Source organism: Salvelinus alpinus, chromosome 14 (genome assembly GCF_045679555.1).
Source record: "Salvelinus alpinus chromosome 14, SLU_Salpinus.1, whole genome shotgun sequence".
Lineage (NCBI taxonomy): Eukaryota > Metazoa > Chordata > Actinopteri > Salmoniformes > Salmonidae > Salvelinus > Salvelinus alpinus.
The window spans coordinates 37,349,514-37,376,616 of record NC_092099.1 but is presented as its reverse complement, the minus strand read 5'-3'; the positions used below and the strand labels follow the sequence as shown (position 1 = coordinate 37,376,616).

Below are 27,103 nucleotides of genomic sequence, written 5' to 3'. Positions count from 1 at the left end.
CGATGAAGACATGTACCAACAGCATCCATTTAGGCTATGCATTCTGGCAGTGTATTAGTCAACTATTTAGAGTTTCCTCAATAAAACTTACCCTGTACTATGACTCTAAGGATCTGGCTTATTTTGGCGGTGCTGTTCGCAGCAGAAAGACTGTAGTAACCACTGTCCTTTCTCGAGACGTCTTTCATGATGAGTGAAATGCAGTTTGGAGACTTTTGCACCATGAGACGATCAGATGTCAACAGATCATCGGCTCCTTGCCTCCATTTGCAGAATGGTGTAGGTTTTCCAGCCACAATAGCATCAACTCTCATTTTCTCTCCTGCCCTTACTGTGACAATATCAGGCATGATGATCTTTGGTGCCACTAAAAAAGAGAGGAAAATATGTTCTTAAAATGAGGACTTTTTTGAATACCAAACTAAATCCAGACAAGGTAATTCTGGGATTAAAAAATATATATTTGCGACTTACTCAGCTGCTCCTTGACTTCAAATACTCCCTCAGCTTCTCTTGCCAGACTGGTTCCAGCCACGTTTCTTGCTGCAACCCTGAACTTGTACTTTGTGCCCTCTTTAAGTCCAACGACTACAATGGTTAAGTCTTTAACAACGGAATATGGTGTCCATTTGTCTTCAGGTTCGCCATCCTCTTTGTAATCAACCATGTAGCCATTGATCTTAGCTCCACCATCCCTCAAAGGTTTCAGCCATCCCAGAGTGGCACTGTTCTTTGTCACTTCCAAGACATCCATCTTCTTGGGTGGATCAGGTTCACCTGTTTAAAGAAATGTGAGATTTATGTGAATCAAAACACAAAACAATAAAATCCACTTACACTACCCACTATTTAATTATAATATTAGACATACTGTAACAGTGCACTTACTTATAGGATCAGTTGTCAGGTAGGCTTTTGGAGAGTCTTTAGGAACACCAATGCCATATTTATTGACTGCCATAACTCTGAAGTAGTAGTCACAGCCAGGTGTGAGGCCGGTGACTTTGAAGCTTGTTTTCTTCAAGTCGTTGATACAATTTGACCAAGTCTTCTTGTCGAGTTCACGTTTCTCAACGATGTAGTTCTGGATTTGACAGCCACCATCATTATCTGGAGGGAGCCAAGACAGCTGACAACCGGTGCTTGTCACATCACAGACCTCAAATCCTCCAACAGGTCCAGGAGTATCTGTTCAACAAATGTAACATCAATATTGGATACAGTCCATATAACAGTACAAACAATTATACTGTAATCAAACAGTACAAACAATTATACTGTAATCAAACTAATAACATTAATTTGACATTGTAAAGAATTAAATATACATACATTTTTTCTTGTTTAAAGTCTTTCACAGTGAATAGTTCTCTGTCATTCCACAGACTGACATAAAAAGTGAAAGGATAGACCTCAGTGACTTACCCAATACTTTAACACGAACAAATATAGCTTTCTCCCCAGCGGAGTTGGAAAGTGTGAGAGAGTATTTGCCGGAGTCGTCCCGAGTGCTCTCAGGAATCACAAGGAAGGACATAGTATCAATCTGATCTACATGCCCTCTCCTGGCCACATTATCAACACCGAGCTTCTTCCAGGTGACTTTGGGCGATGGTCTTCCTCTGATAGTAGCGAAGAGCCTGATGGGGCAGCCTGCTCTAACAGTGAAGCCCTTCCTTAGACTGGCATCCAAGTCAATCTCTGGTGCCTCTGTTAGTGGGTGAGAGAAGGGGGAGAACATACATCAGACATAAAGAAATCATTATAAAATATTAGCTATAAGCTACAGTTCTATAACAACTGGATTTGTTTTCGTCTAGGCCTATATCAAGAAGAATTTATTTACCGAGGACCTCCTTGGGGTTGACAGCCTCTTTGAGTGTAGCAGGACGACCCCAGCCGACCTGGTTCTGTGCAGAGACTCTGAATTCATACATCTGCTTCTCATTCAAGTTTGGAATGGTGAATTCTGTGTGCACCAGCACACCAGCACCGGTGTTGCACTTCTTCCAGCCCTCTTCTTTCTCCTTACGTTTAGCTTCAGCTTTAGCTTTAGCTGCAACTGCAGCAGCTTCATCCTCAGCGTCCTCTTCATATTTTTCCTCACCTTCTCCTGCTGCTGCTTCAGGCTTAGCTTCACCTTCAGGCTTAGCTTCATCTGCAGGTTTATCTTCAGGAACAGCTTCAGCTTCAACCACTTCAGGTTTAGGTTCAGGTTTGTCTCTCATTTCAACCATGTATCCAATGATAGGAGCACCTCCATCATAGATAGGCTTGGCCCACCCAAGAGTAATGGATGTCTTGGTGCTGTCAATCACCTTGAAACTGCCTGGAGGACCAGGAGTCTCTGGAATCAAGGAAAACAAAACGTCTGCATGTTAGTACAGCCAACAGGGAAAATCCATAACCAATAATAATAATAATAATAACAATGTCTCAAAAATGCATAAATGCTGTACCAATTGGATCTTTGGCTGCTACTGGTCTGCATGGTTTGCTTGGCTCTCCCAGTCCAACTTCATTTTCGGCCTTGACACGGAACTGATACTCGTGGTTGGGAATTAAGTTGCTGACTTTCATGCGTCTCTCAGAGATGGTACTCTTTGTGCATGGCACCCATTTGACAGCACGCTTTTCTTTCCTTTCCAGGATATAACCAGTGATAGACTTTCCACCATCATTCTCTGGTGGGGCCCATACGACTGTCATTTCCTCCTTGCCGATCTTGGTGATCTCTGGTGATTCTGGTGGTCCAGGTCTGTTGAACTGAGTCCTAGCTGTGACAGGTTTGCTCTCCACTGCGGGACCTGTCCCCATCTTGTTTTCTGCTCTGATGCGGAAGATGTACTCATTTCCTTCTACTAGTCGGGTAACATTGCAATAGTTGGTGACAAGTGAAGCAGAGTATGTGGACCAGACCATTCTTCTTGTCTCACATTTCTCAATGATATAGCTATCAACTTCACATCCACCTTCATCTTCTGGGAGATCCCATGCAACTCTACATTTGTCTACTCCGATTCCAGACACCTTCACGTCTCTCACAGGCCCTGGGACATCCAAGACATGAACAACTGCGTATCCAGTGAAGGTTCCAGCAGAGTTTGTGGCAGTAACAACATATTTTCCGGTGTCAGTACGTTTGGATTTGGTCAAAAGGAATTTTGAGTAATCTGTGCCCGTTTCAATACTAACTCTGGGGTTATCTCCTGTGGCCCTGTCCTTCACCCAATTCACCTCTGGTTGAGGCTTTCCTCTGAGTCCAGCCTCAATTCTGATAGACTCTCTAGCTTTAACCACAAGGGCTCCAGCTAACTTTATATCAAGCACTGGTTTCTGGATCTCCTCTTTAACAAGTACATCACCAGTCTTCACCCAGTCACTTTCTCCACCTTCATTGCATGTCTGCACTCTGAACTGATAGGTTTGTTTTTCCACACACTTGTCAGCCATGAAGAATGTACTTGTAATCAGATCCTCGTGTAATGGCACCCATTCTGCCGCTCCTGCTTCTTTGCTCTCCAAAGCGTAACCAATGTTGGGGCTTCCACCATCATAGTCTGGCCTCCTCCATTTCAAGAAGACAAAGTTCTTACCCACGTCGGTTACGTGGAAGTTCTCTGGCTCACCAGGCGTGTTAATGGGATCGATGGCAAGGGTTGGTTGTTTTGTCTCAACTGTAGGCCCAGGGCCGCATTTGTTCGCAGCACAAACACGGAAGAGATACTCGTGGCCCTCCATGAGTTTGGCTTTAACCATGCGGTTAGTGCAGTCAGATGAGATCATTGACCAAAGCCTCACACTGGGTTCACGGCACTCAACAATGTAGTTTGTAATCTCAGAGCCTCCGTTATCTACAGGGTTCTCCCAGGACACCATACAAGAGTCTTTGGTCACATAGGTGGCCTTCAGATTCTGACAGTGTCCAGGTCTATCCAACACATTCACAGTTATTGTAGCTTCAGCTTCACCACTGTAGTTGTTAGCCTTCAAAACATACTTTCCATGGTCTGCTCTGGTTGCCTCTTTTATTCTCAGTTGAACAACAGGCAAGTTCTGAGTTAGTGTTGTGTGCTTGGCGGTTTCCAAAACGTCTTCACCCTTTTTCCAGATAATCTCTGGATCGGGTCTGGCTTTCACGTAACCGATGATGTTGATGTTATGTCCAACTCGGACAGTCAAACACTCACGGCTTGTGGCATCCATCTCGATCTCTGGAGGTATCATGATGTCTTTGGCAACCACCGATCCAAGGCATTCTCTAGGCTCTCCAACTCCAATCATATTTACAGCACTAATGCGGAACCTGTACTCTGAGTGTTCTTCAAGGCCTTTAACTCTGTAAGCACACTGCTTAATGTGACCATCCTTGTTGATGATCTCCCATTCTCCGCCAACTTTCTGAATTTCAATAATGTAGCCCATGATTGGACTGCCTCCATCTTTGTTGGGCTTAATCCAGACTAGGTCTGCATTTTCCTTACTGTAGTCCTTGATTCTGGGGTTAACTGGAGGTCCAGGAGCTTTAATTTGACGACAGGGTTTTGCTGGGTCTGATATGGCAGAAGGTCCACTGAAACCAGCAATGTTTTCAGCGAAAACTCTAAACTCATACTCATTTCCCTCAAAGAGACCAAGTACTCTGATTCTGAGATCCTTACAGGGTGTCGTGTTGACACGGATCCATTTACCGCCTTTGTGTTTACGCTCAACTATATATCCAGTGATTTGACTGCCTCCATCAAACAATGGCATGGTCCACCCAACAGTGAGAGCATCTTCTGCAATGTCCCATGTGTTTGGTTTGCCAGGATGGGCAGGGGGTTCAAACGTGTGTTGGGCGACAGTTGGTGCACTTTCAAGAGGAGCGCCGATACCCATTTTGTTCTCTGCACGGATACGCACAACATATTCAACACCGCTCTGCAAACGAGAGATCTTAAGCTTTGTAGCTGTGCTACCAGAGCTCACACCTCCCCAGGTTTCCTTCTTAGCCTCTCTCTTCTCAACAATGTAACCTGTTACAGGGCTTCCACCATCATCCTTTGGAGAACGCCAGTCAATAAGCATGTACTCAGGAGTAACCTCAAGGACATTGATTGGTCCAATGGGAGCAGCGGGCACATCAAGAACGGTCACATTCAAAGCCAGAGTCTTGGTTCCTGCAGGGTTGGAAACTGTGAGAATATAGGTTCCACTGTTGGTTCTCATACACTCATTGATGCTGAGAACTGTTGAATAGTTGTCACTCTCAATCTTAACTGAGCCTTCGGGTACAATTTCTGCTCCGTCAATGGACCATTTGGCAGTAGGCGCAGGGATGCCTCTCATGATAGCAGGGAGTCTGATTGTGCTTCCACATTTCACAATGATCCCTTCGATCAGCTTGGCCTCAACTTCAACGATTGGAGCCACTGTGAAAAGATGGAGAAGAAGATGTAGGTTAATTGTTATAATGTGTTTGATGATGGCAATTATGTTGTCTACAAATCAATACATATATGGGCGGTTTCCTGGACACAGATTAAGTTTAGTCCTGTAATAAGAATCACTTTCAATGGAGAATCTCTATTAAACTTGCTTTTTAGTATACAACTAGGATTAATCTCTGTTGGAGAAACCAAACCATTAAGTAAATATATAGCAAATCTCACCAAGCTTCTCCTGGCAGAGGACGGGGACAGTGGTGTCTGGTCTACTCAGTCCGATAGCGTTCTCCGCTCTCACACGGAATCTGTAAGTCTTTCCTTCCTCGAGGCCAGTAATGTGGCTCTCAGGGATGCTGACGGTGTTCCATTCATCCCACTCTCTCTCTCCTTCCTCTTGGTACTCAACCAGGAAACCTATGATGTTGCTACCTCCGTTGCGGTCAGGCCAGTTCCACACAAGCCAGACCTCCGTCTTGTCGACATCTACATGGTGCAAGTCCTTTGGTGGACCAGGTGGGACTGAAAATAGACCACACATTAGATGAGATGCGATTAGATTACAGATGTCAAGTTAGTTATCAAGATACCACGTACATAACAATACACCCGTAGGTCTTAATGTATTTGGTTTGATTGATACTCACACAGTGGATTCATGGCTTTGACGGCTTTGGTTGTTTCAATGTATTCACTTCTGCCGAACTGATTCTCAGCAGCAACGCGGAACAAATACGATGTTCCTTCCATCAAGTGCTTGGCCATCATGCTTCGTTTCTTAGACGAAGAGCACACTGGCACCCACTGTGCGGCTGCCACATCTTTCTTCTCCACAACAAAGTTGGTAATACGTGCTCCTCCATTGTCCTCAGGGTCTTTCCAGGAGAGATAGGCTGAATCGCTTCTCACCTCTGAAACCCTCAGGTGCTGGATTGGACCAGGTTTGTCTAATAGTGTAAAGAGTAAAGAATAACATAATTATAGCAACCCAGCATGCTAAACACTTTACATCTGTCTTCATTTATTTCTGAAAGAAATGAAAAATCCCTTACCCAGGACGAGGACTGTGCATGTGGCAGTCTTTGATCCAGATGAGTTTTCAATGTTCAGAGTGTAGTCGCCACAGTCAGAACGGGCACAGTAGCGCATCTCCAATTTGGATCCTAGCGGATTGATCTCCATGTCAACTCTTGTGGGGACGTCTTCGTCGTTCTTCTTCCATGTGACTTTGGGGAATGGAATTCCCTTGATTCCAGCAAATAGATTGATATGGGTTCCGGCCATGGCTTTCAACTCACGAGGCATTCCGAGTTCAACATCCAATTCAGGAGGTTCTTTTGGGGGTAGAAAAACGATATGTTATAATTCAGTTTTTTATTTCAATGATAATGTATTACCGAAATTATGAAAAATATTTTAATGTAAAATTACCAAGTCTGTCTTCTGCCTTCACTGGATCTGTGGTGTATGCAGGTTCAGATTCACCAGCGAAGTTCACAGCAGTTACTCTGAATCTGTAATATTCTCCCTCTTCCAAGTTAATGACCTTGAACTTGGTTTCTTGGCAGGAATCAGGAGTCTGATTCACCTTCTGCCACTCCTCTCCAGCTTTAGTGAACTCAACGAGATAGCCGAAGATCTTGCCCCTGCCACAGTCCTTTGGTGGCTGCCAAGACAGTGAGACAGACTCTTTTGTCCAATCTAAAGCTTCTGGCAGCACGGGGGGGCTTGGAAGCACTGAGGGAAGAAACAGTTGGTTAAATTTGATAGAAATTTTGTAAAGTATTAATTTACTTTTGCATAGTCACTTACCAATTGGATCTTTGGCAAAGATGGGCTTTGATGGAGGGCTGGGGTCACCGAGACCCACAACGTTCTCAGCCATGACACGGAACTCATATTCACAGCCCTCGAGGAGGTCTGGAACAAAGTACTCCACTTTGGGGAAGATGCGGTCCTTTCCGGATGCGCGAGTCCATCTATTAGTCATGGTCTCCTTCCTCTCAATGACGTAGCCAGTGATGGGCTTCCCACCATCAGCAGGTGGTTCCCAAGTCAGAAGGGCTTGATCCTTATAGATCTCCTTTACAATGGGCTGTTTGGGTGCATTTGGCACCTCTGTAATGGGACAGAGAATTGATCAGTTGTAGCAAAATGCATTCATGACAAAATATAGTATTGTTGCATCCCATATGGCACTCTATTCCTTACTTGTCAAAAGTAGTGCACTATATAAGGAATAGGGTGCCGTTATGGACGTAACTTATATATTCACAGTATTTATCTAATAGCTCACTGAAGACATCCTTAGCCTTTGTCTCGGCAGACAGCAGTGGGTTGCTGATGCCGTGGATGTTCACAGCACAGATTCTGATGATGTACTCTCTGCCCTCAATCAGCTTAGGTACTTTGCATGTTGTCCTGGTGCAAGCTGTTGTCACCGGCATCCAGAGGTCTCTGTTTGTGTCTCTCTTTTCAATGGTGTAGTTGGAGATGGCACATCCACCATCATCCAGAGGAGGGTTCCAAGAAATCACCATGTGGTTCCTGTAGACCTCATTGAAGACCACTGGGCCCTCTGGAGGCTGGGGGCGATCTGAGAGAAAATATTTGCATTTTATCATTAATCATCTATCAGATATGGATCAATCAATAATCAATAATCAAACATATTTTGATTATAAGGGTTAATTAAAAGTGACATTAGGGGGACAAAATGGCGCCGTAGAGAGAACACTGTGTTTCAGCGAGCTCCCGTGGCATTCGTAAATTTATATTCTTTCATTAATCTCCTAGCTTGAAAAAGTGGTAGAATTGGCTAAATAAGTTATCCTGCAATGAGTCTTGACGGTTATTTCTCAAAAATCTCCGACAACATGCCCAGCAGAGCTACTAAGAACTCGACCAAAACCACCATCCCTGTAGATGTGCAGGAGGAGCTAGCTTACGTTAGCGAGGCTAGCACCGTTGCGGATCCAGGCACAATGGACCTGGTGATTCAAAAGATGACGGACAACATTACTAAAGTGATCGATGTTAAGATAAGAACGGTCTTGGAAGCAATAGCAGGCCATTCAGCTGAATTACAGAGGGTGGTCAAACGTGTCGATGAGGCGGAAGGAAGAATCGCTACAGTGGAAGCCTCAACTACATCTATGGACACTAAGATGAAAGCACTTGAGAAACAGGTGCGCGAAATGGCGGAGCACATTGACGACTTGGATAATCGAGGACGCAGATGCAATATTCGTGTTGTGGGACTCCCGGAAAATTCTGAAGGGACACGTTCAGTAAAATTTTTTGAGGAATGGATCCCTGACTACTTACAAATGGACACTAAGGCTGGTCGTGTGAAGCTGGACAGAGCTCATCGCTCTCAAGCACCGATACCCGGTCCCAACCAGCGCCCACGGCCAGTGGTTATAAAGTTCCACAACTTCACCGACAAGCAGCGCGTTATGGATGCGGCTAGAAATATCGGCTCTGACGGTAGTCAACGTAAAGGTCCAAAGGTCTCATTCTTCAATGATTACTCCACAGCGGTTGTACGAAGACGCAAAGGGTTTGATGAGGCGAAGGCTCGACTCAGGAGAATGAAGATGGACTACGCACTGTTGTACCCGGCCACATTGAAGATTATGGTCAACGGATCGCCTAAGAAATTCTCCACACCTGAAGAGGCTGCTGCGTTTATTGACTCTCTCGGGTAAATAACTTTAAGCTGCGCCGCCGCAGCATTGGATAACTTTATTATCTTATTTGAACCTGATCATGAAACAGTGGTGTGAGCTCTCACATGCTCCGGTTCAGTAATATTCGTATTTTTATTATTTTTCTTGCTAAAGTAACTGCCGCTATAGCTCAGGCTGAGATATGGGTGAATCTATATTGGTGCCCAGGCTTGGTTTTAGGTGGAAGAGCCTCAATCTTCATATATTGATTTTCATTTTCATATGTATAAAGGACGAGGCTATTGAGTGGCAATGCAGACTTAAGAGTCTACATTGGAAAGTTGAAATCCCCTGCATGTTAGCTAGTGGGAAAACCCCCTTTTGGATCTTTACATGTTTAATTTTTGGGTTTAGTATAGTTAGAGTTCAGGGTTCATATCGTTTGTTTATGCTCGGTGAGATAGAAGAGAGTTCAACACATGGAAAAAGGTACCACCCCATTTTTACAGTGGGATTCAGTCTGAATATGAAACGGTCAAAGTGCAATGGCAGGTAATACACTGCGTGTATGTACATGGAACATTAGAGGGAGCCATAATCCCATTAAAAGGAAGAAGGTACTGTCTTTTTTGAAAAAAGAAAATGTTGATATTGCCCTGTTGCAAGAAACTCATTTGGATGATAAGGAACATCTGAAATTACAACAAGGGGGGTTTGGTCAAGTGTTTTTCTCATCATTTACATCCAGAAGTAGAGGTGTAGCAATTCTTGTGAAAAAGAACTTACCACTTAAGGTCTTGAATTGTGTGAAAGATAAATCTGGTCGCTTTGTTATAATTAATGGTACTTTACAAGGGCAGAGCATCTCCATAATGAATATTTACTTCCCCCCTGCCCACCCCCCTGATTTCCTCACCAAGGTATTTCTAGACTTTTCAGAATTAAACTCAGACACTGCAGTGGTTGGAGGAGATTTTAATTGTTTGTTGAACCCCCTTATTGATAAGTTTCCCAGCGGTATAGCTTCACTCTCCCCTCGAGCTAAGTCACTTAAAGTTATTTGTGATGATCTGGGGTATGCTGATGTTTGGAGAACTTTTCACCCCTCCAACAGAGAGTTCACTTTTTTCTCTGCACCTCATGGATGTCAGACTAGAATAGATTACTTTTTTATGCCCAGGACGTCTTTGCAGTCTGTTTTATCTGCTAGGATAGGAAGCATAGTCATATCTGATCATGCGGAGGTGATCCTGGACATAAAACTCAACGGGGCATTCAATCTGTCAAGACATTGGAGGTTGAATACAACCATCCTTAAAGACCATACGTTCACATCATATTTTATTACAGAGTTTAAAGCATTTTTCTCTATTAACTCTCAATCAACAGATAATCCCTCGCTCCTTTGGGAAACCTGTAAAGCGTACGCCAGGGGTCTGATTATGTCATACACAGCCACTAAGAGGCGGAAAAAGCGTGAAAAGCAAAAAAGGTTAGAGGGTGAATTAGGAACTAAAGAGAAGGACTACATTAAAACTCCCACTCCTGCCCTATTAAAGGAAATATCAGTTCTTAGATCAACGTTGGACTCTCTCCTAACACAGGACGCTGAAAAGAAAATGGGATTTGTCAGGCAAAAGCTATACGAACATGGCGATAAGCCAGGAAAGTACTTGGCGTACTTAGCTAAAAAGAGAGCTGACTCACAGTCAATTGCTACTATTACTGATTCGGATGGCAATCAGTTATATGAAAATAAATTGATAAATGACTCATTTAAGAAATTTTATGCAAATCTTTATGCCTCAGAACTGCCAAATGACGCACCCAAATTAATGGAGAATTTCTTTTCTAAGATTGAGCTCCCTACTATCTCCGAAGACCAGAGGTCTCTCCTTAATGCCCCTATTACCGAGGAAGAGATAATGTTCGCAATTAAGAATCTGCAAAACGGTAAGGCCCCAGGACCAGACGGGTTTGGTAGTGAATTCTATAAAGAGTTTCATGGCCTGATCCTTGAGCCATTGCGTGATATGTTTAACCACTCATTTTCAAATGACCAGCTCCCTCAAACGCTGAGGGAAGCCAACATATCACTTATTCTCAAAAAGGGAAAATGTCCAGAGTCTTGTTCCTCGTACAGACCAATTTCCCTTCTGAATGTGGATAGAAAATTACTTTCTAAAATTCTAGCCACAAGATTAGAGGACTCACTGCCACTAATTGTGAAAGGAGACCAAACTGGCTTCATTAAGGGCCGTAAGTCGTGCAACAATGTCAGGCGGCTTCTTAATGTAATTCAAGCCTACCAACAAAGTGCTAGGGATGGTCTTGTGCTCTCCCTAGATGCTGAGAAAGCATTTGATCGTGTGGAGTGGTCTTACCTACTCTTTGCTCTAAATAAATTTGGTCTAGGGGACAACTTTATAAAATGGGTGAAAGTTTTATATGAGGATCCTCAGGCTGCTGTCCTTACTAATGGGCTAAGGTCAAATAGCTTCTCTATATACAGAGGTACCAGACAGGGCTGCCCTTTGTCCCCCCTCCTATTTGCACTCGCTATGGAACCACTGGCTGAGGCCATCAGGGTAACGCCTGCTATACAGGGGCTGCTCATTGGTGATGTTCACCATAAAATAAGCTTGTATGCTGATGATGTCCTGATATTCATCTCTAATCCCGAGACCTCAACTACATCTCTTATTAATATTATTCAATTATTCAGCGAATTCTCAGGCTACAAGATTAACTTAACTAAATCAGAGGCTATGCCACTTGGTAGCCTTCACTCTGTACCTAATACTTCTCCCCCCTTCCCTTTTAAATGGTCTCCCTCAGGCTTTACGTATCTGGGTATATTTGTAACTCCTAAATTCCAGCAAATGTACAAAGCCAATTTTGTTCCCTTGTTTGATACAGTAAGACAGGATCTGGAGCGCTGGAACTCTCTCCCGATTTCTTGGTTGGGTAGAATATCCCTCTTGAAAATGAACATTTTACCTAGACTACTTTACCCAATCCAAATGATCCCAGTATTACTCTCCAATAAGGTAATAAAGGATGTAAATGGATGGCTAAGTTCCTTCATATGGAGTAAACGCAAGCCAAGGCTTAAGATGGCAATATTGCAGCTGCCAAGTTCTATGGGGGGCTTGGATCTGCCCAATATCAGGTTCTATCAGTGGTGTGCCCACCTATGTTATATTTCTGATTGGATCACAAACGATGACTCCTCTATTTGGTTAGACATTGAGACTTCTCTTTCAAAATACCCCTTACAGGATCTTTTATTTTTCAGAAGTTTCAAGTCTGTAGAAGATCACTGCAATAATCCTATTACACTTAACACACTCAAGGTGTGGAGGTCAGTTCGGCGCTTCCTGGGAAGGTCCAAACTGACCTCTGCTCTTACCCCAATTCTTAACAACCCAGATTTTGGTCCAGGATTGCTGGATGCTGGCTTTAACTCTTGGCTTAATAAGGGCATACGCAGACTAAATGACTTATTTGCTGATAAGATTCTATTGTCATTTGAGCAGATGGTGGAGAAATACCGACTCCCAAAGCAGGACTTTTTCCGCTTCCTACAAGTAAGACATTATATTGTGAAGAGCACCACCTTAATTGGTAACCCTGATATGTCTGTCATTGAGAGAATGCTTTTCTTTCCACAAAGGAAAATGTCTGTAAGTCTGTTTTATGATGCTTTAAGGTCCTTTCCTGCTGTCGATACACAGAGGGTGAAACAAGTGTGGGAGAAAGAATTGTCTGTGACTATTGACGAAGAGATGTGGGAGGACATTTGGAGATATGCAAAAACAATATCTATATGTAATCGTACTAGAGCAATCCAATTAAGAATAATACACCGATTGCATATATCCCCAAATCGCAGACATGCCTTTAGCCCCTCTTCCTCTTCTCCTCAGTGTCTTAAATGCAAAACTGATACAGGCACCCTAACACATTGTTTATGGTCATGTACCAAAATACAAAGATACTGGTCTGGTGTTCTGCAAGAAATTGAAAAGATCCTAGGGGTTGATCTAGAATTGGACCCAGTTTCTTTACTGTTGGGTCTCCCTAGTAGGCATGTTACTTCTGTGAGTAAGAGGAGGCTTTATAACATCCTTACCTTTGCTGCAAGGAAAAACATCCTTTTACGGTGGATTAGTGATAAGGTTCCTTCTATTAAAGATTGGCATAAGATACTTTTTGAATGGGTGCCTCTGGAATATCTGACATGTACATTGCATTCTAAAACAGATCAGTTCTACAAAGTGTGGGAACCCTATCTAAATTACCTAGAACCTGAGGTATCAGCTATTATGCTGCAAGGATTCTCTTAGAATGGTGGTGATCTATGTATTCAGAACTACACTGTATGTTCCATGTGTGGAACCTAACTTCTTAGTTTAAACCGAGCTTTTTTGTTTAATCTCTGTTTGTAAGTTTGTTTAAAATGTATGTATTGAGAGACGCAATGATGGGGATAGGGTGAGAGAAGCGGGGATAGGAAAGTGGTGTGCGTATGTGTGTATAGGTATATGTGTATATATATATGTATGCGCAGATATGTGTAGGCGGGTGCCGTATTTTTTTATTATTATTATTATTTTTTGCCTTGTCTCTGTTGTTGTATCTCTTTAATATGGGTGAAAATTGTGAAATTCCAATAAAAATACTGTAAAAAAAAAAAAAAAAAAAAGTGACATTAGGTTTGTCAATTAAGAACAACAAAGAACACCCTCACCAACTTACCAACAACAGTGAGACTGCAGATTCCTTTACGTAAGCCGACAATGTTCTCCACAACCACCTGGTATCTGCCGCTGTGTTCGCGTTTAGCCTTGGGCATAGCCAAGCACAGTGTTTTACTAGTGTTGGTCATTGTGACCTCCTCATCTGCTTTCAACTCTTCCTCGTTCTTTGTCCATGTTATTGTAGGTGCTGGCTTTCCAGTGAAGCGGCCTTGGAGGGTGCACACGTCTCCCACACGCACAACCGGTCTGTCACGGAAGTCCAAGTCGATCGTTGGGGGCTCTGAGGATGGAAGAACAAAGAAGTGATGTTTTCCATTATTTTTTTACTTAATAACATTCACCAATATATTTATAAAGATTTAGAATGACTATCTAACCCTTATTCAACACGTACCAAGTTCTTCCTTGACCTGGATTGGCTTGGTGCAGAAAGAGTGCTTTCCCTGACCAATCACGTTGACAGCACTGACACGGAATTCATAGGTGGAATTCTCTTTGAGACCTCCCTTTGTGAACTTCCTATCCATCAGCGTGTCATCAGTATCGATCTTAGTGAAGTTATCCTTTCCAATCAGACGAGCTTCAAGCACATAACGTGTAACCTCAGAACCACCATCGTACTTAGGTGGTCTCCAGGCCAAACTGATGGAGTCTTTGGTGATGGCTGTGATTTCTAGATCCTCAGGACGCTCAGGAACAGCTAGCATGGAAAAAGGACACAAACATCCCATCAGGCCCAATGGAATATTATAAATAATTGCTGGATTTGTATACACTTACGTTACATTTTTGTAACAGCAAATTAAAACGCTGTCATTCGGGTATTAGGCAGGAACTCACAAATAGGGTCTTTGATGAGAACTGGTCGTTCTGATTCAAAAAATGGACCCATTCCGATGATATTCTCAGCTGCGATTCTAAAGAAATATCCTTTTCCGTCGATGAGACCCTGGACCACAGCATTGTGCCTGGTGACCGTGTAAGAGACCGCTGTCCAGCCCATGCGGTCAGACTCTCTCTTCTCAATTATGTAGTTGGTGATGGCTGAGCCACCGTCGTCTTCAGGGGAGTACCAGGTCAACTTGCAAGAGTCAATGGTGAGGTTCACACCAGAGAACGGCTGACCAACTGGGCCGGGAACATCTGAGAAACACACGTGAAACAAGTTTTCAATACCATTCAACTCCTGGGCCTGTATTCACAAAGCGTCTCAGAGTAGGAGTGCTGATCCTGGATCAGCTCTCCTACGCCGAGAAACTTGATACATACTGCCCCGGATATCTCCTGAGGTATAGTGAAGTTTACCAACGAGAAGAAGAAGTAAAGTTGTTTCTTACCCAACACCTCCACAATGACAGCCTTCTTCCTTTCCCCTCCTTCATTCTTTGCACTCAGGGTGTATATACCCTGATGATGGCGTCTACAGTTTTTGATAACCAGAGCAGAGCTGATTGAAGTGGTTTCAACCTTAGCCTCTGCTGGTAGAGGCTGGTCATCTCTGCTCCATGTGATCTCTGGCGCAGGCTTGCCTGACACGTAGGCCAGGAGGCGGATGGTACCACCGGCATGGACTACAATCTTCTCCTTCACTGAGGCATCCAAGTCCACTTCAGGGGCAACTAAAATAACAAGTGTGTGTTGGTTTAAGATGGCATACACTCTGTCTACAACCCAACTGCCACCCTATTCCCTATGTAGTGCACTATACAGGGAATAGGGTGCCATTTGGGACAGAGGCCCTATCATGGACCTAACAAATGGATAATCAATCTGTATATCATATCATAGTTGTCTTGTCTCTTACTTGTTCTGTCCTTGCATTCAATCACTTCGGCCACTTGACCGGGCTCACCGACGCCAGCAGCGTTCACTGCCCTCACTCTGAACTTGTACCTTCCCAGCTCTTTCAGTCCAGACACAACAAACTTAGTGCTTCTAATCTCCTTGTCTTTAGCCTGAAAAAAATATATACGATTTTACAAACATTGACACACTAAATGTTATATTATTTGAATATATTTAGACTTTACCAGGTTGTTGCATTTACAATGTTGTTGCATTTAAGATCAAAATACTTTGTAAAAGAATACGTTCGAGAAATAATTGTATTAGATAATTACCTTTTCCCATCCGTCTTTTATCCCTACTACCTCTTCTTCTTCTTCTGATTCTGATATTTCATTTCCGTCTTCATCGAATATGATTTTCTTAACTTTTTTCTGTTTTACTACTACTTTGTCTGCTTCCGCTGCCTTCTGTTTTTCTATTTCTGCTTCTTTTTCCTCTTCTATGTATTCAACAAAGTAACCAGTGACCTTAGATCCACCATCAATCAAAGGTGGGATCCACTCCAGATCCACTGTTGACTTGGTCCAGTCTGTTACTTTGGGGGTTGGGGGACCGGGGAGAGCTACACACAAACAACATGACATTTACAATGTCAGAAGGCCAAACAATAGAAACAACATAGCTATATAATACATTGAAAATAGAAAAATACACCCTTCCCATGTAAGAAAAACTATATTTCTGCGCCTCAAAAGTAACCATAATTCCCTATTTAGTACACCAGGGCCCTATGCCTATATAAGGAATAGGATTCCATTTGGGATGCACACAATATACGTTAACTTACTAATAGGGTCTCTTGAAAGAACAGGATCCGATGGGACACTGGGAAGTCCCATTCCAGCTGCGTTGATTGTGGTCACACGGAACTGGTAGATTGCTCCCTCCTGCAGACCAGTGATCTCATACTCCTGACCCAGGGGCATGACCCTGATGGGGGCGCGGTTCACTTTGGTCCAGCGCTTAGCCGTGGTCTCTTTACGCTCCAGCCAGTAACCACTAACTGGAGATCCACCATCGTATTTTGGCTCGCCCCAGACGATCACCATAGACTCAAGAGTCACGTCTTCCACTAAGGGCTTCTCAACTTGGCCAGGGACAGCTGTTGAGAGGAACATTTAGAAGTTGGTTAGAAGAAATACTGTATATCCACGGTGACATTGACTTATAATACAATAGTACATTCAACTTACTGAAGAGATTCCTTGCTTTCTCATGTTCGCTGTACAGCGGTGGGCCAACTCCATATTTGTTCTGAGCCATGACACGGAACTCATACTCATGGCCCTCAGTCAGCCTCTGAACTGTATAGAGGCCTTCTTTGGGGTCGTTGGAAACGTGCACCCATGACTTTCTGTTTTCCTCACGCTTCTCAATTACATAGTTTGTCACCTTGGAACCACCGTCATCTCTAGGTGGTTTCCATGCAAGTGTTATCCTCTCGGCAAACACCTCTTTGAATTCAATCGGCCCGACTGGTACGCTAGGTCGTCCTGAGTTGAGGAAGAAAATGAGGAAATGGTGTCATATTACAACACAATCAAGAGGACTAACCAAACAGAAAGAAAGAAATCCATTCAGAGAGAGGTTCCTCACCTAGGACAGTGAGTTTGATGTCCTTAGAGGCTTTTCCCAGACTGTTGCTAGCAGTGATAGCGTAAAGGGAGCTGTCGTCTCTCTTGGACTGCTGGATCAGCAGGGTACATTTGTTATCAATGATCAGTTTGTTGACATGCTGATCATATTGCACTACAGCCTTGTCTTCAGGCTTGGCAATGGGAGCCTTCTGCCATACGAGGGAGGGGAATGGACAGCCATGTATCCTAGCCACAATATGGACATCTAGTCCCTCTTCACCTTCCATCTGTTCCTTCAGTTCAATGGTAGGAGCACCTAAACAATGGAGGATGGAGTCAGTACAAGTCATTCAACGTTTTTATTTTCATAGCAATTTTTTTTAAACAAAATGGGTCTTATTTAGAAGCATTTACAACAGCATACATGTGTTGTCATCCTGAAGAATGCACTGTCTGCTGAAATGCTGGTGGTTTACCCATTAAATCATTCAGAGCGAATTTAGTGTGCTTTCTTTCTTTAACTTTCTTTTTCTTAACTGTGCTTTTTACTTACATGTCTGGTCCTTGATGATGACTGGTCCAGCGGTGGCCGACGGTCTGCTTGGGCCAGCCTCGTTCACAGCCTTGACGCGGAACTCATACTCTCCGCCATTTTTCAGATCTTCAATGATGAAGATGGTTTCCTCAACGTTACGCTTGTTACACTGCTTCCATGTCTCCTTCTCCGGGCCGCTGGTGTCCCAACTCAAGCGCTCTATGATGTAGTGCTTCACAGGAGAACCACCGTTGTTCTTAGGTGGCACCCATGTCAGGGTCACTGTATCCTTGGTGACCAGATTGACCTTGACGTGGGTTGGGGGATCAGGTATGTCTGAAAATGGGAATAAAGAATGGGAATATAAATGGGAACTGATTAGTAAGGTGTACACGGTGTAACCTACGTTTCACAAACTTTAATGTGTACATATTACACATTATTACTATATATACACTACTGTTCAAAAGTTTGGGGTCACTTAGAAATGTCCTTGTTTTTGAAAGAAAATAACATTTTTTGTCCATTAAAATAACATCAAATTGATCAGAAATACAGTGCAGATATTGTTAATGTTGTAAATTACTATAGTAGCTGGAAAGGGCGGATTTTTAAATTGATTTAATTACCCCAAACCTTTGAACGGTAGTGTATATATATATACACTGTATACCATTTAGCAGATGCTTTTGTTCCAAATTAATATTACCATGAGTACATTTTAATTTGTTAGTAATTAATTTCAAACTTACAGATGGGGTCTCTTGCCCTAGCAGGCTCAGTGGTCTCAGTTAAAGGTCCCATTCCCAGACGGTTCTCTGCCCGCACACGGAACACATACTCCTGTCCCTCCAGCAGTCCCTCCACAACGTAGGCCTGGCTGAAACAGCACTGGTTTACTATGGTCCAGGCCTTTCCTGTCACATTCTTCTTCTCAATGAAGTAACTCTTGATCCTCTCGCCACCGTCGTTAGCAGGCAGTTTCCAGATCAGCCTCATAGTAGCTCTGGTGATGTCAGTCACTTTGAGCTCTCGAGGAGCACCAGGCACGTCTGAAAACAGAAGTCCAACAGACGTTAATACATCTTATATGGGATACGTGTTGTGTTTCTCATTAATGTTTTATGTCCTAATAAATAATATACATTTGGATATGAGCCTTTATTTATTTTTCACCCAGGTTTTTGACATTGTAAGGGTGTCTATCTTTTCTATCCTTCATTTTTATCACTGACCGAGAACATTGACTCTGACGTTGACATGTTTCTGTCCAGCCTTGTTCTTGGCTGTGATGGTGTATCGTCCAGAGTGGGTCCTCAAGCACACAGGTACAGTGATGTTTGAGGTAGTATCAGTAGATTCAAGCTAAACAAAGGAAAATTAACTCATTACTCCTGGTAAGAAAGGTCAAATCGGCATATTTATACATCAAGGTCAGACAACATGATTATTTTACTACTTATAACAAGGGTTATGTGTTACTTCCTCTCTCCTTGATGTATGGTAGCTGTATCTGTACTATGCCTTACCTCTGAGTCAACTGGAAGGACATGAAGGCGATTCTTCTTGTGGGTCTTTGCTGGTCCAGTGAATTCCCAGGTCACCTTAGGAACGGGACGCCCTTTGATGATGGCAGGGATTCTGAAGGAATGACCAGCCCGGACGCAGAGAAAATCTTCCACAACGCAATCAATATGGATTTTCGGCTCCACTGTGACATAAAAAGGCATCATTAAAACAAACAACAATAAACTTGTGACTACTGGTTGAAGGAAAACTTCACTCCTGTAACAGTCCTGACCTGTTTTATGTTGTTTTTATGTGTTTTTGGTCAGGGCATGTGTTTTGGGTGGGCAGTCTATGTTATTCGTTTCTATGTTGGTTTTGGTTTGCCTGGTATGGCTCTTGATTAGAGGCAGGTGGTTTGCGTTTTCCTCTAATCAAGAGTCATATTTAGGTAGGGCATTCTCACTGTTTGTTTGTGGGTGATTGTCTCCTGTGTCCGTATGTATGTTCGTACCACATGGGACTGTAGCGTTTGTTTGTTTCGTTTCGTTTCGATGTCGTCTGTTTCCTGTACGTAAGTTTATGTTTAGTTATGTAAGTTTATGTTCAGGTTTCGTCAACGTCGTTTTCTTGTTTTGTAGTTTTGAAAGTGTTTTGTTTCGTTTCGTGTTGCCATCGTGTTTATAATAAAGATGGCTTATTTCCCGCAAGCTGCGTTTTGGTCTGAAGATCCTTCTCTCCTCACCTCGTCCGAGGATGAGGAGAGCGACAGCCGTTACAGAATCACCCACCACGCTAAGACCAAGCGGCAAGGGAAAAATAAACGGAGTAAGGGACAGGAGAAAAACAAGGATTTCTGGACATGGGAGCAGATAATGAATGGAGAAGGTCCCTGGGCTAAGGCAGGAGAAAATCGCCGTTCCCAGGAAGAGAGGGAGGCAGCTAAAGCCCAGGAGCGGTGGTTTGAGGAGGCAGCAAGGAGACGTGGCTGGAAGCCCGAAAAGCCATGGGAACAGGTGGAGGCATTGAGGAGAGCAGAGGCTACCTGGGAGAGGAACCGGAGCTATGAGGGAACGCGTCTGGCACGGAAGCCAAAAAAGCCCGTGAGTAATTCCCAAAAATTTCTTGGGGGGGGGCTAGGAGATAGTGGGCCAAGGGCAGGTAGGAGACCTGCGCCCACTTCCCAGGCTTACCGTGGAGAGCGGGAGTACGGGCAGGCGCCGTGTTACGCAGTAGAGCGCACGGTGTCTCCTGTACGTGTGCATAGCCCAGTGCGGGTTATTCCACCTCCCCGCACTGGTAGGGCTAGATTGGGCATTGAGCCAGGTGTCATGAGGCCGGCTCAACGCGTCTGGTCTCCAGTGCGTCTCCTCGGGCCGGCATACATGGCACCTGCCTTACGCATGGTTTCCCCGGTTCGCCTACACAGCCCGGTGCGGGTTATTCCACCTCCTCGTACTGGGCGGGCGACCGGGAGCATTCAACCAGGTAAGGTTGGGCAGGCTCAATGCTCAAGAGAGCCAGTACGCCTGCACGGTCCGGTATTTCCGGCGCCACCTCCCCGCCCCAGCCTAGTACCTACAGTGCCTACATTACGCACTAGGCTACCAGTGCATTTCCAGAGCCCTGTTCCTCCTCCACGCACTCTCCCTATAGTGCGTGTATCCAGTTCAGTGCCTCCAGTTCCGGCCCCACGCACTAAGCCACCTGTGCGTCTCCTAAGTCCTGTACACACTGTCACTTCTCCCCGTACTAGTCCTGAGGTGCGTGCCCTCAGCCAGGTGCCACCAGTGCCGGTACCACGCACCAGGTATAGAGTACGCTTTGAGAGTTCAGTGTGCCCTGTCCCTGCTCCACGCACTAGTAGGAAGGTGCTTATCATTAGCCCGGTGCCTCCAGTTCCGGCACCACGCACCAGGTCTACAGTGCGCCGTATCCGGCCAGAGCCATCCGTCTCCCCAGCGCCATCTGAGCCATCCGTCTCCCCAGCGCCATCTGAGCCATCCGTCTCCCCAGCGCCATCTGAGCCATCCGTCTCCCCAGCGCCATCTGAGCCATCCGTCTCCCCAGCGCCATCTGAGCCATCCGTCTGCCAGGAGCCTGCAAAGCCGCCCGTCTGCCATGAGCCTGCAAAGCCGCCCGTCTGCCATGAGCCTACTGAGCCATCCGCCAGACAGGAGCCGCTAGAGCCGTCAGCCAGACAGGAGCCGCTAGAGCCGCCCGCCAGACAGGATCTGCCAGAGCCGCCCGCCAGACAGGATCTGCCAGAGCCGCCAACCAGACAGGATCTGCCAGAGCCGCCAACCAGACAGGATCTGCCAGAGCCGCCAACCAGACAGGATCTGCCAGAGCCGCCAATCAGACAGGATCTGCCAGAGCCGCCAGCGAGCCATGAGCAGCCAGAGCCGTCAGTGAGCCATGAGCAGCCAGAGCCGTCAGTGAGCCATGAGCAGCCAGAGCCGTCAGTGAGCCATGAGCAGCCAGAGCCGTCAGTGAGCCATGAGCAGCCAGAGCCGTCAGAGCGCCATGAGCGTCGAGAGCCGTCAGCCTGCCATGAGCGTCGAGAGCCGTCAGCCTGCCATGAGCGTCGAGAGCCGTCAGCCTGCCATGAGCGTCGAGAGCCGTCAGCCTGCCATGAGCGTAGAGAGCCGTCAGTCTGCCATGAGCGTCGAGAGCCGTCAGCCTGCATGGACCTGCCAGAGCCGTCCAAACAGGACCTGCCAGAGTCCTTCAGCCGGGATCTGCCCCTTGTCCCGGTGTTGCCCCTTGTCCCGGTGCTGCCCCTTGTCCCGGTGTTGCCCCTTGTCCCGGTGCTGCCCCTTGTCCCGGTGCTGCCCCTTGTCCCGGTGCTGCCCCTTATTCCGGTGCTGGTCCTTATCCTGGTGCTGCCCCTTGTTCTGGTGCTGCCCCTTGTCCCGGTGCTACCCCTTGTCCCGGTGCTGCCCCTTGTCCCGGTGCTAGCTGTTTATTTAGGGGAAGGTAGTGTTAAGGTGGTCATTAGAAGGGGTAGACAGAAGAGGGGAGTGACTATGGTGGTATGGGGACAGCGTCCTGAGCCGGAACCACCACCGTGGTCAACTGCCCACCCGGACCCTCCCCTGGACTTTGTGCTTGTGCGCCCGGCGTGCGCATCTTGAGGGGGGGGTACTGTAACAGTCCTGACCTGTTTTATGTTGTTTTTATGTGTTTTTGGTCAGGGCATGTGTTTTGGGTGGGCAGTCTATGTTATTCGTTTCTATGTTGGTTTTGGTTTGCCTGGTATGGCTCTTGATTAGAGGCAGGTGGTTTGCGTTTTCCTCTAATCAAGAGTCATATTTAGGTAGGGCATTCTCACTGTTTGTTTGTGGGTGATTGTCTCCTGTGTCCGTATGTATGTTCGTACCACATGGGACTGTAGCGTTTGTTTGTTTCGTTTCGTTTCGATGTCGTCTGTTTCCTGTACGTAAGTTTATGTTTAGTTATGTAAGTTTATGTTCAGGTTTCGTCAACGTCGTTTTCTTGTTTTGTAGTTTTGAAAGTGTTTTGTTTCGTTTCGTGTTGCCATCGTGTTTATAATAAAGATGGCTTATTTCCCGCAAGCTGCGTTTTGGTCTGAAGATCCTTCTCTCCTCACCTCGTCCGAGGATGAGGAGAGCGACAGCCGTTACAACTCCAAAACTATCTTTTAGTATTTTCTCCATCAGTCAAATTAGTTTTGCATGTGTTCTGTATCATATGATCCATCTATGAAGGTTTTTGCTTTACTGAAAGTGGTTAATCTCTAAAACTTGACTGCTGACTTGAAAAAAACAAATTTTTACAAAATGGATGAATAGGTAGGTCTAATTACCATGTACGTCCTCAATTAGGACTTCTGTCTTGGGACTTGGGTCAGACTCGCCGATGTCATTGACGGCTGTGACTCTGAACTTGTAGTGTTTCAGCTCTTTGAGACTTGGGACAGTGATCTCAGTGGTCTCATGCAGAGTCTCTAGATCAGTGATTCTGATCCAAATAGAAGAGGCTTCATCCTGGATCTCAACGATGTAACCCTTGATGGCGCTTCCACCGTCTTTCTCAGGTGGAGACCATGTGAGGCTGACACTGTGCTTGGTTTTGTCTGCAACCTCTGGTGGTGCTGGCATGCCGGGTTTCACTGTGGGGCACAGAGGGAAAACATCAAGGTCACCATCTCTGGTTATTACATGGCATCCCTGTGTCTGTCAATAGGGCACATACTGACATATTCTTCCAAACAATTTCCAAAGCAGCTAAAAGAATAGTCATGTTCTTGTAACCTGTAGAAAAAGGGAGAATAACACTTACTAAGAGGGTCCACTGCGTATGCAGGATCGGAAGGTCCACTGGGGGGTCCAGTACCGGCAATATTGACAGCCATGACACGGAACTCATACGCAGACCCCTCGATCATACGAACGACCTGGAACTCCCAGCGCTTAGCAGCACGCTTCGTCACCGGGGCCTTATTAACCCGAGCCCAATAAGACGAACCTTTCTCCCTCTTCTCTAGCCAGTAGCCAGAGATAGTGGATCCACCGTTGTCTCGTGGAGGGTCCCATGTCACAAGCATGGAGGACCTGGTGTGCTCTGCGATCTTTGGTTTCTCTGGAGGACCAGGGAGTCCGTACAGATCCTTGATGACGGATGCCTCTGTCTCGCAGGCGTCACTCTGTCCATACCTGTTCTCTGCTCTCACTCTGAACTGGCACTGGCTACCTGTTTCCAGATTCCAAACCTTTGAAAAGACATTTGGAAACATTTAGTAAATCATTAAATGAAGTCCACTATTAGCATTCATGATACTGTCTCCACCTATTGCAATCTATGTCACTGTTGTTTCCTTTGATATACAGCATATAAAGAGGCTGAAAAGATAGGATCCTCAAAAAGTTATACAGCTGCACCATAGAGAGCATTTTGACTGGCTGCATCACTGCTTTGTATGGCAAATGCACTACCCTTGACCACAAAGCGCTACATAGGGTGGTGAGGACAGCCTGTACATCACTGGGGCTGAGCTCCCTGCCATCCAGGACCTCTATATCAGGCGGTGTCAGAGGAAGACCCGAAAAATTGACAATGACTCTAGCCACTAAAGCCATAAACTATTCACTCGGCTATCGTCCGACAAACAGTACCGCAGCATCGGCTCTCAAACCAACAGGCTCCGAGACAGTTTCTACCCCCAAGCCATAAGACTGCTAAATAGCCAGACTGCTAAATACTCAATTAATGGTACCCAAACTATCTGCACTGACTAGATCTTGCACTGAGCGCACTGACACTCACTAGACTATATATACAGTACATACTATATACACACTCATTGACCCACACACATACACTACATATACTGAGTGTACAAAACATTAAAAACACCTTGCTAATATTGAGGTACAGCCCCCCCTTTCCCCTTAGAACAGCCTCAATTCGTCGGGGCATGGACTCGAAAGTGTTCCACAGGGATGCTGGTGTTGAGTTCAATGCTTCCCCCAGTTATGTCAAGTTGGCTGGATGTCCTTTGGGTGGTGGACCATTCTTGATATACACAGGAAACTGTTGAGAGTGAAAAACCCAGCAGCATTGCAGTTCTTGACACAAACCGGTGCGCCTGGCACCTACTACCATACCCCGTTCAAAGGCACTTAAATATTTTGTCTTGTCCATTCATCCTCTGAATGGCACACAATTGTCTCAAGGCTTAAAAATCATTCTTTAACCTGTCTCCTCCCCTTCATCTAAACTTATCTAACAAATTACATCAATTAGGGATCATAACTTTTACCTGGATTCACCTGGTCAGTCTATGTGGTCAGTCTATGTAATGGAAACAGCAGGTGTTCCTAATGTTTTGTGCACTCAGTGTACGCGCCCGCACACGCACACGCACACACACACACACACACACACACACACACACACACACACACACACACACACACACACACACACACACACACACACACACACACACACACACAACACAACACAAACACACGTACAGTACCAGTCAGTACCAGTACCATTCTACATTGTAGAATAATAGCGAAACTGTCATCAAGGCAAAGACTGGACACTTTGAAGAATCTCAAATAAACAATACATTTTGATTTGTTTAATACTTATTTTGGTTACTACATGATTCCATATGTGTTATTTCATAGTTTGATGTCTTCACTATTATTCTACAATGTAGAAAATAGTAAAAATAAAGCAAACCCCTTGAATGGTGTGTCCAAATTTTTGACTGGTACTGTACATACATACACACACACACACACACACACACACACACACACACACACACACACACACACACACACACACACACACACACACACACACACACACACACACACACACACACACACACACACACACACACACACACACACTCACATACGTCATTTGCTGCTGCTACTCTATTCTGTAGCCCTTTCCTGAAGTCAAATGACCAAATCACCACCTCTAGTGGCCTCATGGGTGTAATGTTTTTGATCTTTTTCATAATTAAAAAACATTACTTATAAGAAAACGCTGAAAATCGGGTGTTTATATCTCAAACGGTTTTGTTATATTTCAGTCTTCTGTGAGGGAGGCACACACAAAATTAATTACATTTCAAATCTATATCTGACAAGTAGATTTGTGTAAGACTACAAAGAAAAAGTAGATTTGTGTGACTCTGATTTAGCCCACTGCTGTAAAAGGTTACTTTACTCTTATTATTATCTATCGTGATGACTACAGTAGTCACTTTATCCTGCGTTCATTTACTGTACATATCTACCTCAAATACCTTGTACCTCTGCACATTGATCTGGTATTGGGCCTCCCTGTATATAGCTCTATTCTTGTTTATTTTATTCTTCTTGTGTTACTATATTTTTTTTTACTCTGCATCGTTGGGAAGGGCTCCTAAGCAAGCGTTTCACGGTAAAGTGTACACTAGCTGTATTCAGTGCATGTGACAAATAAAATTTGATTTGAGACAACATGTTATATGCCTCCATTTAAGACATTATAAAGTCTTCACAGGTCCAAAAATGTGAAAATGAACTGGGGCATTCCTACCCGGACCCTACCTAAATAAATACATTTTTAAAAGATAGAGACCTGGTCCGAACAGACCTAACCAGACCTGACCCCGGTCGGGTCCAGACCCGGTCCAATCCGTGTGAGGGAAACAGCAGAAAAGCTTTTTTTATCTCCTACGTTAATTAACCGGAGCTGGTCTCTGGTATTCGGGTATAGGTGGAGCAGTGAAGACCTCTACCATACATGCTTAAGGCCTGTTATTAAGCATTATACCGGCAGGTTTGAACTAAAATGTTACCAAATATTATATCAATCTGTTTCATGTTTTCACACATATACTGACCCCGAGTCGTTTCTCAATGATGCTGTTGGTGATCACCGTCCATACAGGAATGGGTCTAGGCTCAGATTTAGGCTTAGGCTCCTCATCCTCAGAATCCTCATATTCTTCTTCAGGTTCCTCCTCAGGAAGAATGTCCAGCTTCTCAACAATGTAGTTAGTGAGCTCACTTCCTCCATCGTCCTCTGGCGCGTCCCAGGTTAGCTGGCAGGACTCAGCCTTGATGTTACCAATATTCACATTCCTAGGTGGCAGAGGACGGTCTGTGAACAACAATTAGATGAAAAAAAGGTCAGAAAACAGTCAGTCAACTACAATATCTTCCTTTTGCTAATTGTTATGTTATTTTTCTTGCAGAAAAGTGAGCTAATTGCTTTGTCTATACTGATTCACTAAATA

The 27,103-nt window shown here is 44.7% G+C and overlaps 1 pseudogene; it reads right to left on the bottom strand.

The window, feature by feature from the left end:
• The window catches only part of LOC139538247 (titin-like), a 190,420-nt pseudogene that overhangs the window by 54,953 nt on the left and 108,364 nt on the right, over nucleotides 1-27,103 (bottom strand).